This window comes from Pinus tabuliformis, chromosome 5_2 (genome assembly GCF_031772625.1).
Source record: "Pinus tabuliformis cultivar Carrire ecotype Pingquan chromosome 5_2, CPIR1, whole genome shotgun sequence".
NCBI classification, from domain to species: Eukaryota; Viridiplantae; Streptophyta; class Pinopsida; order Pinales; family Pinaceae; genus Pinus; species Pinus tabuliformis.
In genome coordinates, this window is record NC_142306.1 from 482,410,184 (window position 1) to 482,425,472 (window position 15,289).

The following is a 15,289-nucleotide window of genomic DNA, read 5'->3' on the forward strand; positions in this document are numbered from 1 at the left end:
CCTTCACGGGCGTTTACCCTCTCGCATTCTAGCTGACCACCTCTGTTTGTAGACCATCTGGTTCGTTCGCGGTGACCTGCACTGTACACCTCACTAACCCGGCATTTGTCAGTTGGGGAATTTCTTGGGACAGTTATTTATCCGCTATCGGTTAGCATGGAGGGTGACATTGTTGATTATTACGAGGATCTGTTCACACTAGACCCCAACTGGTTTGTTTTCCCTTCGCAACTGTCGGTCACCTCCTCAAACATTTCGTTGGACATTCCCACAACCCTAGTTGGTGCACCTAGGGTTTACTCGGTGCCGGAATACCCTGCTTTCACCATTTCGGTTCAACAGTCTCATCCATTACCTGGGCTGTCATCTTCTACTTTGTCATTTTCTGGTTGCCCTGAAGCGGTGGACTTCCCACCAGACTTCGACTTGCCCCAGCTCTCCCCTACCTCTCTGCATTTTATCTCATCCTGTCTTAACTCGCGCTCCCCCATACCCTTTGAACCCTACTCCATATTTTCCCCCAGAATCTCCTCACATCCCTCTCCCACAGGCTTTGCATATTCATCTATCCCTTCCATTGAACCCTGCGGTTTCCTTTCCCCCTCCTCCCATCCCGAACCTACCACCTCCGACTGCTTTGCAGACTCATCCCCTCCCCATCAGGGTTTGATCGGGAACCCTTGCTCGGAGGCCGACGCAATCCCATCTCACTCACAACAGACTAGGCCACCCCCAAATCGGTCGAGGCGTCCTGCAAAGTGTTTCAAAGGGGTGAAGGTGAGCAATAAGAAGATATCCCTCACATTTGGAGTCGACATTCAGATGGGGGAAGTATTGGATACCTCTGACCGTGTTCTAGTTGGCCGTGTTCGAGGTAGGGCATATTTGGTCGCGCGATTGAAGCATTGGGTGCTAGAGATATGGGGACAAGTCCTCACTGAATTGTCGTCAATGGTTACCCTCTCTCGTGGATGGTTCGCTTTGTGATTTCAGAGGCCCGAGTTTATTCCTTGGGTTTTATCAAAACACTGGCACATTGAATTGGCTCCGGTTCTCCTCAAACGATGGAGCCCCCTCTTTGATCCTGAGCGAGAACACCTTGGGGTTGGACCCATCTGGGTCAGATTGCTTGGCCTCCCACTACACTTCTGGTCGGAAGATGTTTCAAGCGGATTGGGAATGCCCTCGGCAGATACATGGATTACGACAAATCTTATATGTTGACTAGGAATATGTCCATGGCTCGCATCCTTGTTTTCCTTGATACCAGGGAGGGTCTGGAGGAAAGTATGCAACTGCATTGGAGGGACACATGCAGGGTACAGATATTGGACTATGAGGGGGTTCCTTATCGATGCAGGAGATGTCACAAAATTGAACATCTTTATAAAGATTGTCCCCTACTTGCATCTAGCTCTGCTTCAGTTGCACGACCTGAACAAGCTACTGCAATCCCGGTTCCTGATCAGCATGGGAAGGCACCTGTTAGTTATGAAGATGATCAACCGATGGACTCTCAGGCAGCTCGTGGCACTAGCACTCGCAAGGAGCAGATTCGTCCCCCATCCCCACGTATCACCAAATCACGTGCAGCTACGGTGGCAGCTGCCTCTATTGCGGGTACCATCTCTAACCCTCCATCTCTCCAATTATTGTCATTTGTTTACTCTCCTTGCACTTCATTTTGTCATGTTGGTCCTGTGAATTATACACCCTCTGTTGTATGTACATTGTTCCCATTTGCACCTATTTTTCTCCCACTCCTCCTACCATCACTGGGATACCAAATTCTCTCTCCCCTGCGGAGCCATCCATTGAATCTAGTATGGGACATTGTTATAACCTTCAGTCTTTGTCTCGCATACCCTCTGGGGACGGTAGTGGAATTGGCATTACTCCCCTTCCTCCACACTCCAAGACTGCCCATGGTAGACAATCCAACATCTCTAAAGCCATCCTCCAGGCTAGATTGGATGTGGCTAAAGGGCGACAACAACCCATTGATAAGGTCCTTAGAGCATTGACCTCCCCCCTGGTTCTCCATGAAGTGGATCTCCTACAACTATCAGGGGTTGGCTAGCCCTGCTAAGAAATTAGCCTTTCATCAGATGATGGAATTGGAATCGGTGGACATTATATTTTTACAGGAGACACTTGCAACCAGAACACAAATTATTCCCATTCTTGAGGCTATTTTACCTGGATGGCACTTCATTGCACTGGATGCCCGAGGGCGATCTGGTGGTTTGTTATTGGGTATTGACCCCAGATCCATAAGACTATTAAACTCCTAGGGGGGTAGGATTCATTGGAGCTGATGTATACTCAACAGAGATTGGAAGGGAGCTGAGGATTATTAATGTCTACGGACCTTGTATCAACAGGCTCTCTTTCTAGCAGAAATTACTTGATTTTGACTACTTTAAAGCTGAGAACATCATTATAGGGGGGGATCTCAATTTCTCTCTTGGACATGCTGAATCCTGGGGCATGAATGCACAGATTGACTCACTATCAGACGGGATCTTGTCCCTACTGGAGGATCACCAGTTGATTGATATACCCATGCCCTGCTTAAAACCCACCTGGAAAAATCGAAGGACCGGGGATGCTACACTAGCCAGAAGATTGGATTGTTTTCTGGTTAAGGAGACTTTATTGGATCAATTGCCCCTTTATCGTCAATGGGTGGGATCAGGGGGGTTGTCGGATCACCATCCCATTTATCTGGAGATTGTGGGTGGTGTACGAAAACCCAATGCACCTTTCAAGTTCAATTCAACTTGGCTTAAAGATGATAGCTATATACAAATGATCACACAGAATTGGAAATCCATTACAGCTCAGCTAGGTCTATCAACCTCCGAGATATTTGCAAATAAAATGGTAATCCTAAAACAGAAATCAATTAAATGGGCAAAGAGTAAGAGGATCAAAGACGAGCAGATCCTGAGAGACATTGAATTGGAAATTGAACAATTGAGTGGATCGGAGAGCCGAGGGTTTATCTCTGTTGATGCTAAAGAAAATTTGGTCCAACTTGAGATCGAGTGGAATAGGATCTTGAAAGACAGGGAGGAAACTTGGCAACTCCGAAGCAGGGCCATCTGGTTAAAGGAGGGGGATGAGAACACCAAGTTCTATCATCATGTTGCAAATGGGCGTCGGGCCATTAATACCATTTGGCAACTTGTGGATGAGGAGGGAACTCATGCAAAGACCTTCCATGAATTGGCCAATCTTGGTATTTCACATTTTGGGAGATTATTCAAAGCTCCTCCAGAGGCAAATATTACATAGATCATTAGGATAGATGGACTTTTCCCCAAATATGTGGACCAAGATACAGGTGAAGAGCTACTTACTTCAGTGTCCATGGAGGAATTAGAGGCCACTATAAAGTGGTTTAAGAAGGATAAGAACCCTGGACCAGATGGATGGTCGATCGAATTTTACTTTGCATTTTTTTACATGATTGGACAAGAGTTACTTCAGATCATAGAAGAATGCCAGACTAGTGGGCAAATGTATGATGCATTCAACTCTACATTTATCGCTCTCATCCCCAAGTCTGATGACCCACAGAGCTTTGAAGAATATAGACCCATATCCCTCTACAATTGTATATACAAGATAATTGCCAAGATCATAGTGAATCACCTCAAGCCCATATTATCTGAGCATATATCTTCGGAGCAATTTGCTTTCCTTGATCACCGACAAATTCACGAAGCAGTGGGTACAACACAAGAAGCCCTTCATTCCATCAAATCCAAGAACCTCAAAGGCATGATACTTAAGATTGATTTGGCAAAAGCATTTGATCGCACCAACTAGCTATACATTCGAATGCTATTAACCCATCTTGGATTTCCTCTACCATTCATCCAATGGATTATGTGTTGCATATCCAATGTATCATATAGTGTTTTGATCAATGGATCAACATCCTCCTTCTTCCATGCAGAAAGAGGACTGAGACAAGGTTGCCCACTTTCCCCTCTACTATTTCTAATGATCATGGAAGGTATGAGTAGGCTCATCTCAACAGATCAAATGCAGGGTAGACAAAGGGGTATCAAGATCACAAACAATTGCATCCTCACACATTTATTTGTGGATGACATTCTCATATTTTTGAATGGATCATTAGGGGATTCCATTGCATTTGCAGCCACATTTCGATTATTTTGCTTCACTACAGGTATGCAATGCAACAATCATAAATCCACCCTATCAACCTTCAGGTGCAACCAAAATGAGATCCATTCATCACTCTACATATTGAGGAGGGGCTCAAATACTTGGGCTTCAAGTTAAAACCATCAAACTATCGGATTACTGTCTGGGTATAATTGGTTGCGAAAATTGAAAGAAGATTAAATAGCTAGCATCATAGGTGGATGTCTAGAGCGGGGAGACTAATTCTCATCAAATCTATCTCAGAGGCCACTCTGGTTTACTGGATGTCCTTGGCATGGATACCAAAGGGCATTATTAAAAGAATACAACAATTATGCTACAGATTTCTCTGGAGGGGAAAACAAGTGGGACACACCTTTGCCTGGGTTAGATGGGACAAAATCACACTTCCAAAGAAATGGGGGGGATGGGGTTTGAAGAATCTAGATTACTTTGCTAGTGCTCTGGCTGCAAAATTGGGATGGAATGTCCTATCATCCAAGAACCTTTGGACATATGTTATTTATCAGAAATACATTTCTCCACTACATCTGCATGACTGGATCAGGCTTCCTACATGGGACAGGAACAACATATCCATGGTCTAGAGGGTGGTACTCAACACTTTGAACCATGTTAGGGATGGATTGACATGGAGAATTGGAAATGGTAGCTCTGTTCGGATTGGCATGGACCCCTAGATTGGTTGTGGGAATGCTCATTTACTCCCACCAGGGTTGATACAACATCTATCAGACTCAGGACACACCAATTTGGCACATATTGTAGATCCAGAGCATACTAATATGTTCCGACAGGCATGGAAAAATACCATCACACTGAATATCCCACCATGTTGGTAGGTCAATTGGCAAAACTATATAATAGCATTGATGGAATCGCATGTCCGGATTACCGAGTGGGAGGATGAACTAAACTGGTCACACTCACCAAATGGGAAATACTCCCCCAAACACAGATACCTGCTTATTAATGTTGAACACAGACCCCTTGCAACGAAATGGTGGTGGGTTGTTTTATGGAAGCTGAAGGCGACCCCTTGGGCAAAACTGTTTATGTGGTGCATCCTACGGAATAAGATTCCTACTGCAAACAACCTACTTAAACACACATTTCATGGCCCGACTTGGTGTGTATTGTGCAAGAAGGAAATGGAAACATGTGATCACTTATTCCTAAAATGCACAACCACTACTTCCATTTGGATCGAGGTAACTACACAATTACAGATTCAGAACAATTGGCTGGGACAGGATATTTGGGTGGCATGGCACCGATGGTGGTCTACTGCTCATACACACAAGTGTCGGAACCTACCTGTTATGGTTTGTTGGTGTATCTGGTTACAACGGAACAAGATAATATTCACATATATTGCACCATGTTGGGCCAATATCATTGCTTTACTCATCACTGATTATCTAAGTTTACCAGAGGAAACTGAGAACCAGCTTCACGCAACATCATTGCTGAAAACATTGATTATGATATTCCATGGGCTTATTTTGATGGATTGGCACAACAACATGGATGTGGGGGAGGCATACTCCTTCATATCAATCACACACACTCCTACAGGATTCAAATGGGATTGGGGGGGGGGGGGGGTGGGGGAAAATAACTTTGCAGAACTTATATCTCTCCGACATTCACTATTTTTTGCTCTTGTCAAAGGATGTCGAAATTTACAGATTTTTGGTGACTAACAGATCATTATTAAATGGTTCAATCAACAAATTGTTTGTCACACGCGCACACACACTACGACACATATTGGATGATGCTTTGAGACTAAGAACACATCTTGACATATCTTCTTGTCACCACATATACATGGAACGCAACCAAGTTTCCGATAAGCTATCCAAGGAAGCCACACACCTGCCAAGGGGGGTCTAGTTGATCCATGAACAACACGATATGGACATGTACAACTATTATCACTGCCCATTCATGGATGGGCAATTTTGATGGGGCTAGGGGCCCTGATTTTTTAGTATTTTATGGCACAATTTTGTTGTAAATATTTGAATTATAGCATATTTATGTCTATATATTACTGAACTTTCATATGTAATTATTCATAGCAGTCTCCCTTTGATGGGATTGACATATATTTTTTGAGACAACATCACAGATAGTGGCCAAACCATTGATAACTCATATGCTACCTAGCATCTTCAGCATGTAATTTTCTTTTTATAATGAAAATTATGATTTTTCCATGGGAAAAAAAAGATATAACAGTTTAAAGATATATATATGATAAATAACCAAGGTAGATCAATTTTAACTTTGATCTATCAAGCACCAAAAGAGATCAAATATCTCTAAGGGCAAACCTCTTTTTTGAGTGCAAAACTTGAGGAAAGGTTTGCACCTCGAGAGATTTAAGATGGATCTAAGTTGGTTTAATAATTAATAATTATAATTATTAAATTTATTATTTTATTTTATTATTATTATTTTTTTACTTTATTTGACCAAGTCAAAATGTTTCGATAACATAACATAATAGGACATTACAACATCTCTTCCACATTTGGCTGGAGAGTGTCTTTGACCGCAAAAATGTAATATAGTTAAATTTAAAAAATAGTTATAAATAATTTTGACTATAAAATGAAAGATAGTTTTTGGGCATTGATATTGATGAGCCATGGTATTGTAACAAAGCCTATTTGCAAGTTAATAATATCCATGGTAAAGTGAAGATGAATATCCGTTGTGAAGTATTAAGTTTTTATGTGCATATTAATGGAATTTAAATATTGTTACAAAATTATTATTTTAATTTATATGGTAAAATAGATTTTAATTTATAACTACTATTTATATTTTATATATTTTAATGTGATTGAGGGTTTAGATATATCTAAAAAAGAATTATAATATTTTTGCTTTTAGATTTAACTAAAAAATGTTATAAAATTAAATTCAAATAAAATATTTTGATTGTGAATTAAGAGATGGTTTTTTGGCTTGTGATATTGATAAGGCATGGTATTGTAACAAAACCTATTTACAAGTTAATAATATCTATGGTAAATTCGTCATGAGTATCCATGGTTAAAAATATTGCTATATTGTAAGTTTATTGTAAATATTAAAGTTTTTATGTTCTTATTAATTAAAACTAAATATTATTATGGAATCATTATTTTAATTTATAAGGAGAAATGGATTCTAACTTATACCTAGTACTTATATTTTATATATTTTAATGTGATATGTATATTACTATTTTTTAATCTAAAAAAATATTTCAATTTTTATTAATAAAAACAAAATTACAATATCACAAATTGAATTTTATTATTTTTATTACTTGAACTTGAGATGCCGAAAATTGCTCTACAATAGACATGTGCAATACTAGACTCTATATTATTTTGATATTTCATTATTATTTAATTGTGCGGACATGTAAATGTTTACAAATCTTGTACCTCTTATAAATTAAACATATTACTAGCATTTGCACGAGATGTTGCAAAGGAAACGTCGTAAGGCATAGATTGGATACGAATTGTGGTATAAAAATTAGAAAACAGAAAGTCATTCAAAGCTAGAAGATAAAGAGAAATCACTTACATTATGTCAAATTTATAATTCTATAACTTTTCCAACATAGATTGCCTCTCAGTATTTAAAGATTCTTTTTCAAGTTCCAATAGCAAATATTTGATCAAAAAAATGTATCAAATATTTGATACAGATTTCCTCTTTTTCAATATTGAGTTATCTCACTTGATCAAAAGCTCACACTCTTTTACCACTTTCTCTTAAGGTGATTGGATTTTCCTTTGCTTGTCCTTGCTCAACTTCTTTTGGACATTTAGACTGTCAGAAAATTCACTATAGATGCACGTTGAGAGACAAAGAGAACAATGAAGTCCTATTAGACGAAATATATTCCTTGTGTCTCCTTAGAGTCTTATTGAATTCCAATACCTCTCTATTTTCCATGTTTGTGCTCAGAGCCCCAAACTCTGCCAACCAAACCATGCTGAAAAAGACAATTCCAGAATGAGAGCCACGGTTCAAGAGAAATAAGGAGAAGGCTACAGACACCTTGTGCATCCTCAACAGAGGACAAAAACCAGGACAAGAGACCCTTCACCATGAAATCCTCAAGAAATGCCCTACAACAAGTAGTCCAGATGGAACGCACACAAGAAAGGGAAAGCCCTGGAGAAACAGAGCTGAGAGACCACTCCCTTCCAAAGCCCTTACAAACTACTACTAATTGTAAGGTGTTACAATGCCAAACTACCTCTAAATCCTTATTCACCGATGAGCAGCAGTTTACTTCTCTCGATCCACCTTGGTATTTTGCGCCTTACCATGAGCCTGAAGTCCTCTCTATTTCCAATCCTACAACTCCAGATCCCTCACTATTGCTCATAACTCATTATTCTCCCACATGCTCTGCTATTTATCCATAATTGATAGTTCAAAGATCAGCTCTCTACGTTCATCCTTTATAATGGTACCCAAAAGAACCTATCCTCCCATGAATTCGTAGACCACCTCTGTGTATCACAAAATTGTTAACTAAACCATATTCGTGGCACCTAATTCAACACCTAATTGTTAACTATGAATAGCCTTCTCCCTGGCTCTAGTCCCTTCCTGGAATACTCAATCAAGCCCCTCTCCCAATAAGTAACTTGAAATAACTAGGTGGTTGAGAACAAAAAGCATGCTGCATCAAAAGGAAGGGTAAAGAGGGTCCACCTCCGACTATGATTGGGGGGTGTTTTATTATAAGATCTCCAGACAAATGCATCCAACCCTCTAGAACATTTTGACGAAGAACAACTCTTGGTTGATGGTGACAACTGCTCTAACACCATCTTTCTCAACCTTTGGTATGTCTTTACCTTCCGACAACTGCTCTAACACAATATTTCTCAACCTTTGGTATGTCTTTACCTTCCAATTCTTGATATGCATGTTCAATCCTATACAGAAAACCAATGCCTTGTAAGTCTATAACTGAATTAGAAATAGAGAATCTTAAATAAATTATCTTGTTAGAAACAAAGGTACTTACATTTTGTCTTTTGATGAAAGATTTACCCAAAGTTACAAGCCAATCTCGACCCCTTTGCTTGTTGGCATTTCACAGTGGATTGTACCTCTTCCAGCTTTCATCCACTGCACAACCCAATAATTTTTTACTCAATTTATGTTTTCCCTTTGGGCGCTTGATATCGGCATTAGATGTGTTGAGAATCTGAATTGTAAAACCATTTCAGCCTTCAATAGTTGCTACGTCAACATCATTATTTGTTGGAATAATATTAAGCTATGATGTATTTTTTGGTTGTAAAGTTGACCCTTGGCTTGATAATGCACTCAATGTGGGAAGTAACTAAACTATTATTGATCAACACACTACCCTCTTTGTCAATATGATATTCAGAGAAATTTATTTATCAAGAGGATATCACATGTCACTTAAACAATGATATCATTTGAGCTTAATAAAAGTTTGAAAATTTAATGAAAAAAGTGAAGTCAATAATTTAATTCTTGTATTTTACATTTTGGAAATATCCTAGAAACCTGTGATATCTCTCCATTATTTTTGATGTATCCATTCTCTACTTCCGAGAGCCCATTCTCATGCTTGGTCAAATCTAAGCTTAGTGCTCTTTAATCTCACCCCAGCAACTGTGAAAGCATACATGTTTGATGAGAATTCATTGCAGGGTTTCCATATTTTCAATTATATACTTGAATTTCTAAAAGTGTTCATGTAACAATAAAGACCTTTTTTGTTTACCTGCTAATGTTCTGGAACGAAGAGGTAAAATTGTTGAAAATATAGATATAAAAAAAATAAATCTAACTGAGCCTGGTGAGGCTTGATATTTCGAGCTTGGTGAGACATATTTTTTTCCCTTTGCTCATCATTTTGGACAGAATTCAAGTAACTACATTACACAGTCAAATGCGAAAATATAACAAGATACAAAAATATTTCATAAAGGAACTGTAGGTGACTGTCAAATTTCCACTTGTATTAGTAAATCAAGGAATATCCTTATCTAGTATATTCAACGGAAAACATAATACCAAAATCAGACTTATATATAATAAATAAGGTAATTTTGTAGGAATTTAAAAGAAAAGAGAAAAAAAAATTGCCAAGATATAGGCCATTGGTCATTGTAATCTTAGCTAAAGCCACAGAGAACAGAGGCCCTATTGCAACGTATGTGTTCTTTATGACTGTGCAACATTCTTTGAGTTCCTTGCAAATACCTCGAATCCATTTAATAACCTGTACATAAATTTCCAACAATCTCATGCAAATCCCTCGAATCCATTTGATAACCTATGGAGAAATTACTAGTGATCTCATATATACAAAACGAGGGAATGGATCGTTTATTTCAAGAATCGAATGAAGTTCCAAGATCTGTGAACTTCATAATAAAGGAAGAATATGTTAAATAGGGAGCATATATCCTCACCTATACAACATTTAATGTACTGTTGTGAGGTGAATATTATTTACCCGAGTCCTTGAAGAATCAATTGCAATCGTTATACACAGGCAAAAGTGTTTAATGACAAAACCAAAAGCTGTAACTGTTGATGCAAAACCCTTTATCTATTGTATCTGTTTAATAGGCAGTGCACCTAGGTGAATGGAAAAAGTTACAATTGTAAGAACAGAAATACAATGCAAAGGAAGAAGCAACGATGGAAAGTGTATTAGATCCATGACCATGGAGGCTTAACAATGAAAATTCCATGAAAATACAATGACAACATTTAGGCTTGATGGAAGTCCTTATCCTATGAACTAGTTCTAAGAAAAAACAAAAACAACCTTGTGAAATCAGATCGAAAGGCCACCGAAGAGATTTCCTTACAGATTCATTGAGAAAATTACTCAAATTATGCATAAGAAACCCAAAGAAGAGAATGGGCATCCTTCATAGAGGTCATGTCTGAGAATCCTGTTACAGTTCCAGACTGGTAATACAGAAGAAATCAACATATTCATCTTGGCATTGAAGAGAAAGAATTAGGTGCCATGGTTAATATGAACCCTGAGTTATGGAATGGACTAACACTCCACCGCAACATAGAAAACACCATTCTTAACAAGAGACAAATCAGGTCCTCTAGCCCATTCATGCAACTTAGTATCATAGATCAACACCAACCCTTCTTTCAGGCCTCTAGCACACCTCCCGCTTCTCCTAAGCAAATCATCAATGCAACCTCCAACTTGCAAAATATAAACATGTACCCATTGTAACACACGAGAATTTTAGCACATTGTCCATCCTTAAAGGAGATGGAATAGGAGGAGGCTTAATCCGACTCCATGAATCATTCCTGGTATAATATCTCCAGAAAGAAAATTCAATTGCATGACTATACAACATATAAATATATGATCTCATCACTGCACAAGCAATCACACAACACCCCTTGGTAGGGCCTTGGTCTTGAGCGAAGTATTAGTCTTGCAGTCATAGGAATCCATAGAGCCCGCATAAGCATAAGGCTGTAATGAGAAACCATTCTTTTTACCAAACTTAAGCCCTCTGATTACATAAAAAATCCCATTCACAACAACACCTAGGGAGCCATATCTCTTTCTAGGCATATTTGCAATGGGTCTCCATAAATCAAGGTCGGGAACATATTCCTTTGCATGAACATTGGCTTCCCTACAAGCATCTCTCCTCAGAGAGCCTCCAACAACATAAATCCAGCCAAAAATTACATAGTGATCTTTCGTTTCCAGAGGCATTGCCTGGTCTTTGGAATTTTTATAGATTCTATACCAATACTGTCATTTTATCTGATTTTCACATTGATTAAGGCTATAAGTGTACTTCTCTGCTCGACTGAACTCCATCTGGCTGCATTGGATTGTTGACAACATAATGTTTCATGTTACCACTTGCTGAGTTTGACAACATAATGTTTCATGTTACCACTTGGTAAGTTTGGAAAAATATTACAACTATTTCTAAGAAAAGACACCAGAGTTTCATTATATCTAGGTAAATTAACTACAATGATACATAGAGCTTCTTGGAAGAACAAAAAAAAAATTAACATATCATAACTCAATACATTAAGAAAACAACTGTATATTGGTCCTCACCTGGAAAAAGTGTTTAATGACAAAACCAAAAGTTGTAATTGTTGATGTAAAACCCTTTATCTGTGCTATCTACTTAATAGGCGGTGCACCTAGGTCATTAGAACAAGCATGAAAAACAAACTCATTTCATCTACTTTCACGAATGTAGTAATAAGAAATGCCAAAACCTCAGGATTTTATTAAGGACAGTTTGTCAGACAAGATTTGATGATTGAATATTTATCAAGTTAGTAAGAAAATCATTGAATGGGTGAACACAATTTGTAGGACATGTATTAAGTTCCTTTGATGATCAGGAACTTGAACTGTTTGCATGGCTGCCCTATAGCAACAACTAAGCCATCAAAACAACTTGAATATAACATCCCGAGAGTTACAAAGTTTGAAAAAATAAGAGCATATATTAAAGACTGTGAACTAAATGAGTTAAGCAGTGACAACAATTGTGAATTCATGGTGTAAAGTTAAACAAATGCCATTTATGCTTAGATAATGAAGGACAGACATAAAAATGGTGATTCCATGGTCCAAACAAATTGGTCTTTGAAATAAATCTTATCTATTATTGGACACTAAAGAACAAGAATGCAAGCCAATCCATCCTCTGCATACATCAACTAATAAAAAGTTACAATTGTAAGAACATAAATACAATGCAATGGAAGAAGCAACGATGGAAAGTGTATCAGATCCACGGCCATGGAGGCTTATCAATGAAAATTCCATGAAAATACAGTGACAACATTTAGGCTTGATGGAAGTCCTTATCCTATGAATTGGTTCTAAGCAAAAACAAAACCAACCTTGTGAAATCAGATCGAAAGGCCACATAAGGGATTTCCTTACAGATTCATTGAGAAAATTACTCAGATTATGCATAAGAAACCCAAAGAAGAGAATGGGCATCCTTCATAGAGCTCATATTTGAGAATCATTTACAGTTCCAGACTGGTAATATAGAAGAAATCAGCATACTCAACTTGCCATTGAAGAGAAAGCACTAGGTTCCATGATTAATATGAACCTTGATTTATGGAATGAACTAACACTCCACCGCAACACAAACAACACCATTCTTAACAAGAGGAAAACCAGGTCCTCTAGCCCATTCAGTATCATAGATCAACACCAACCCTTCTTTCAGGCCTCTGGCACACCTCCCACTTCTCGTGAGCAAATCATAAATGCAACCTCCAACTTGCCAAACATAAACACATGTACCCATTGTAACAAAGGAGAATTTTAGCACATTCTCCATCCTTAAAGGAGATGGAATAAAAGGAGGCTTAATCTGATTCCATAAATCATTCCTGGAATCATATCCCTAGAAAGACAATTCAATTGCATGACTTGACAACATATAAATATGTGATCCCATCACTGCATAAGCAATCACACAAACCCCCGTTGGCAGGGCCTTGGTCTTAAGCCAAGTATTATTCTTGGGGTCATAGGAATCCATAGAGCCCACATAAGCGTAACGCTGTAATGAGAAACCATTCTTCTTACCAAATGTAAGCCCTCCGATTACATAAAAATTCCCATCCACAACAACACCCAGGCAGCCATATCTCTTTCTAGGCATATTTGCAATGGGTCTCCATAAATCAAGGTAAGGAGCATATTCCTCTGCATGAACAATGGCTTCCCTGCAAGCATTTCTCCTCATAGAGCCTCCAGCAACATAAATCCTGCCAGAAATTACACAGTAACCTTTCATTTTCAGAGGCATTGACCCAACCTTTGGAACTAATTTATAGATTCTATACCAATACTGTTGTTTTCTCTGATTTTCGCATTGATTAAGGCTATAAGCATACTTCTCTGCTCAACTGAACTCCATCTGGCTGCATTGGATTGTTGATAACATAATGTTTCATGTTACCACTTGCTGAGTTTGACAACATAATGTTTCATGTTATCACTTGGTAAGTCCAAAAAAACTATTACAACTCCTAAGAAAGGACACAAGAGTTTCATTATATCTAGGCAAGTTAACTGCAGTGATACGTAGAGCTTCTTGGAAGAACAAAAAGAAAATTAATATATCATAACTCAGTACATTAAGAAAACAACTGTATATTGGTCCCTACCTAGAAAAAGTGGCACTTTTAACATTAAAATCCAAGTCGATAACTGGGCCTAACAGAATTCTCTATCTCCCTTAACCATTCTAAAATTATTAAACTACAAAACACATAACAATAAACTACTCTAACCCTGTTAGGGTTTTTCTAAAAAAAATAGGGTTTTCTTTATTAACTGTGAACTACGAATTAGACCAAAGTCGAAAACAAACGGGAAGGTGAAAGTCACTTTCCTGACATTCAATCCGAGCAAGAATGAACACCTATAGCACAACGCCAAGAGTGGATTAAAATGACAACCTGTACATAAACAATGAAGACCTAAAGACAACCACCACAATTTTATCAAAACCACCAAACTGTCAGAATCTCAGTAATCCAACAGAAATTGAACACCACAAACCTTGGAATAACCAACTACAACTAAATACAATACATAGAAAGCAATTTTTTCTTTCAATGAACATTGAATATCCAAGATGCAAAAGCAGACCAGGCAGATTATAAACACTGCACATTTATGAAAATTTAGCAAACATGAAGAGTGCATGCCATACATTATAAATAAGAATAGCTTTACCATCACTTGGGCGGAATAATAATTGGAGTACTTGAAAGGGAAAATGACTGGATTTCCAAGGAATACATTTGAATTTGCCACTGGAAAAAGAAAACGAGCATGATGACAAAGTGCTCTAAAGAAGAATGCAGTTGCATTGCAAAATGATTTACAAAATAGAGTTCTAGAGACCAAGAGAGTGTACAATCATTACAAGTCAATGAATGCCCTAAAGTACAATATTCAAAATATAGAAAGGAATTCAAAATTCTACAGGTGTAAAGACTGCAGGAG

General features: G+C 38.2%; 1 pseudogene; it reads right to left on the bottom strand.

Moving 5' to 3' along the window:
* Nucleotides 1-13,391: 13,391 nt before the first annotated feature.
* On the bottom strand, nucleotides 13,392-14,081 carry LOC149159760 (F-box/kelch-repeat protein At5g26960 pseudogene; annotated as a pseudogene).
* Nucleotides 14,082-15,289: the final 1,208 nt, after the last annotated feature.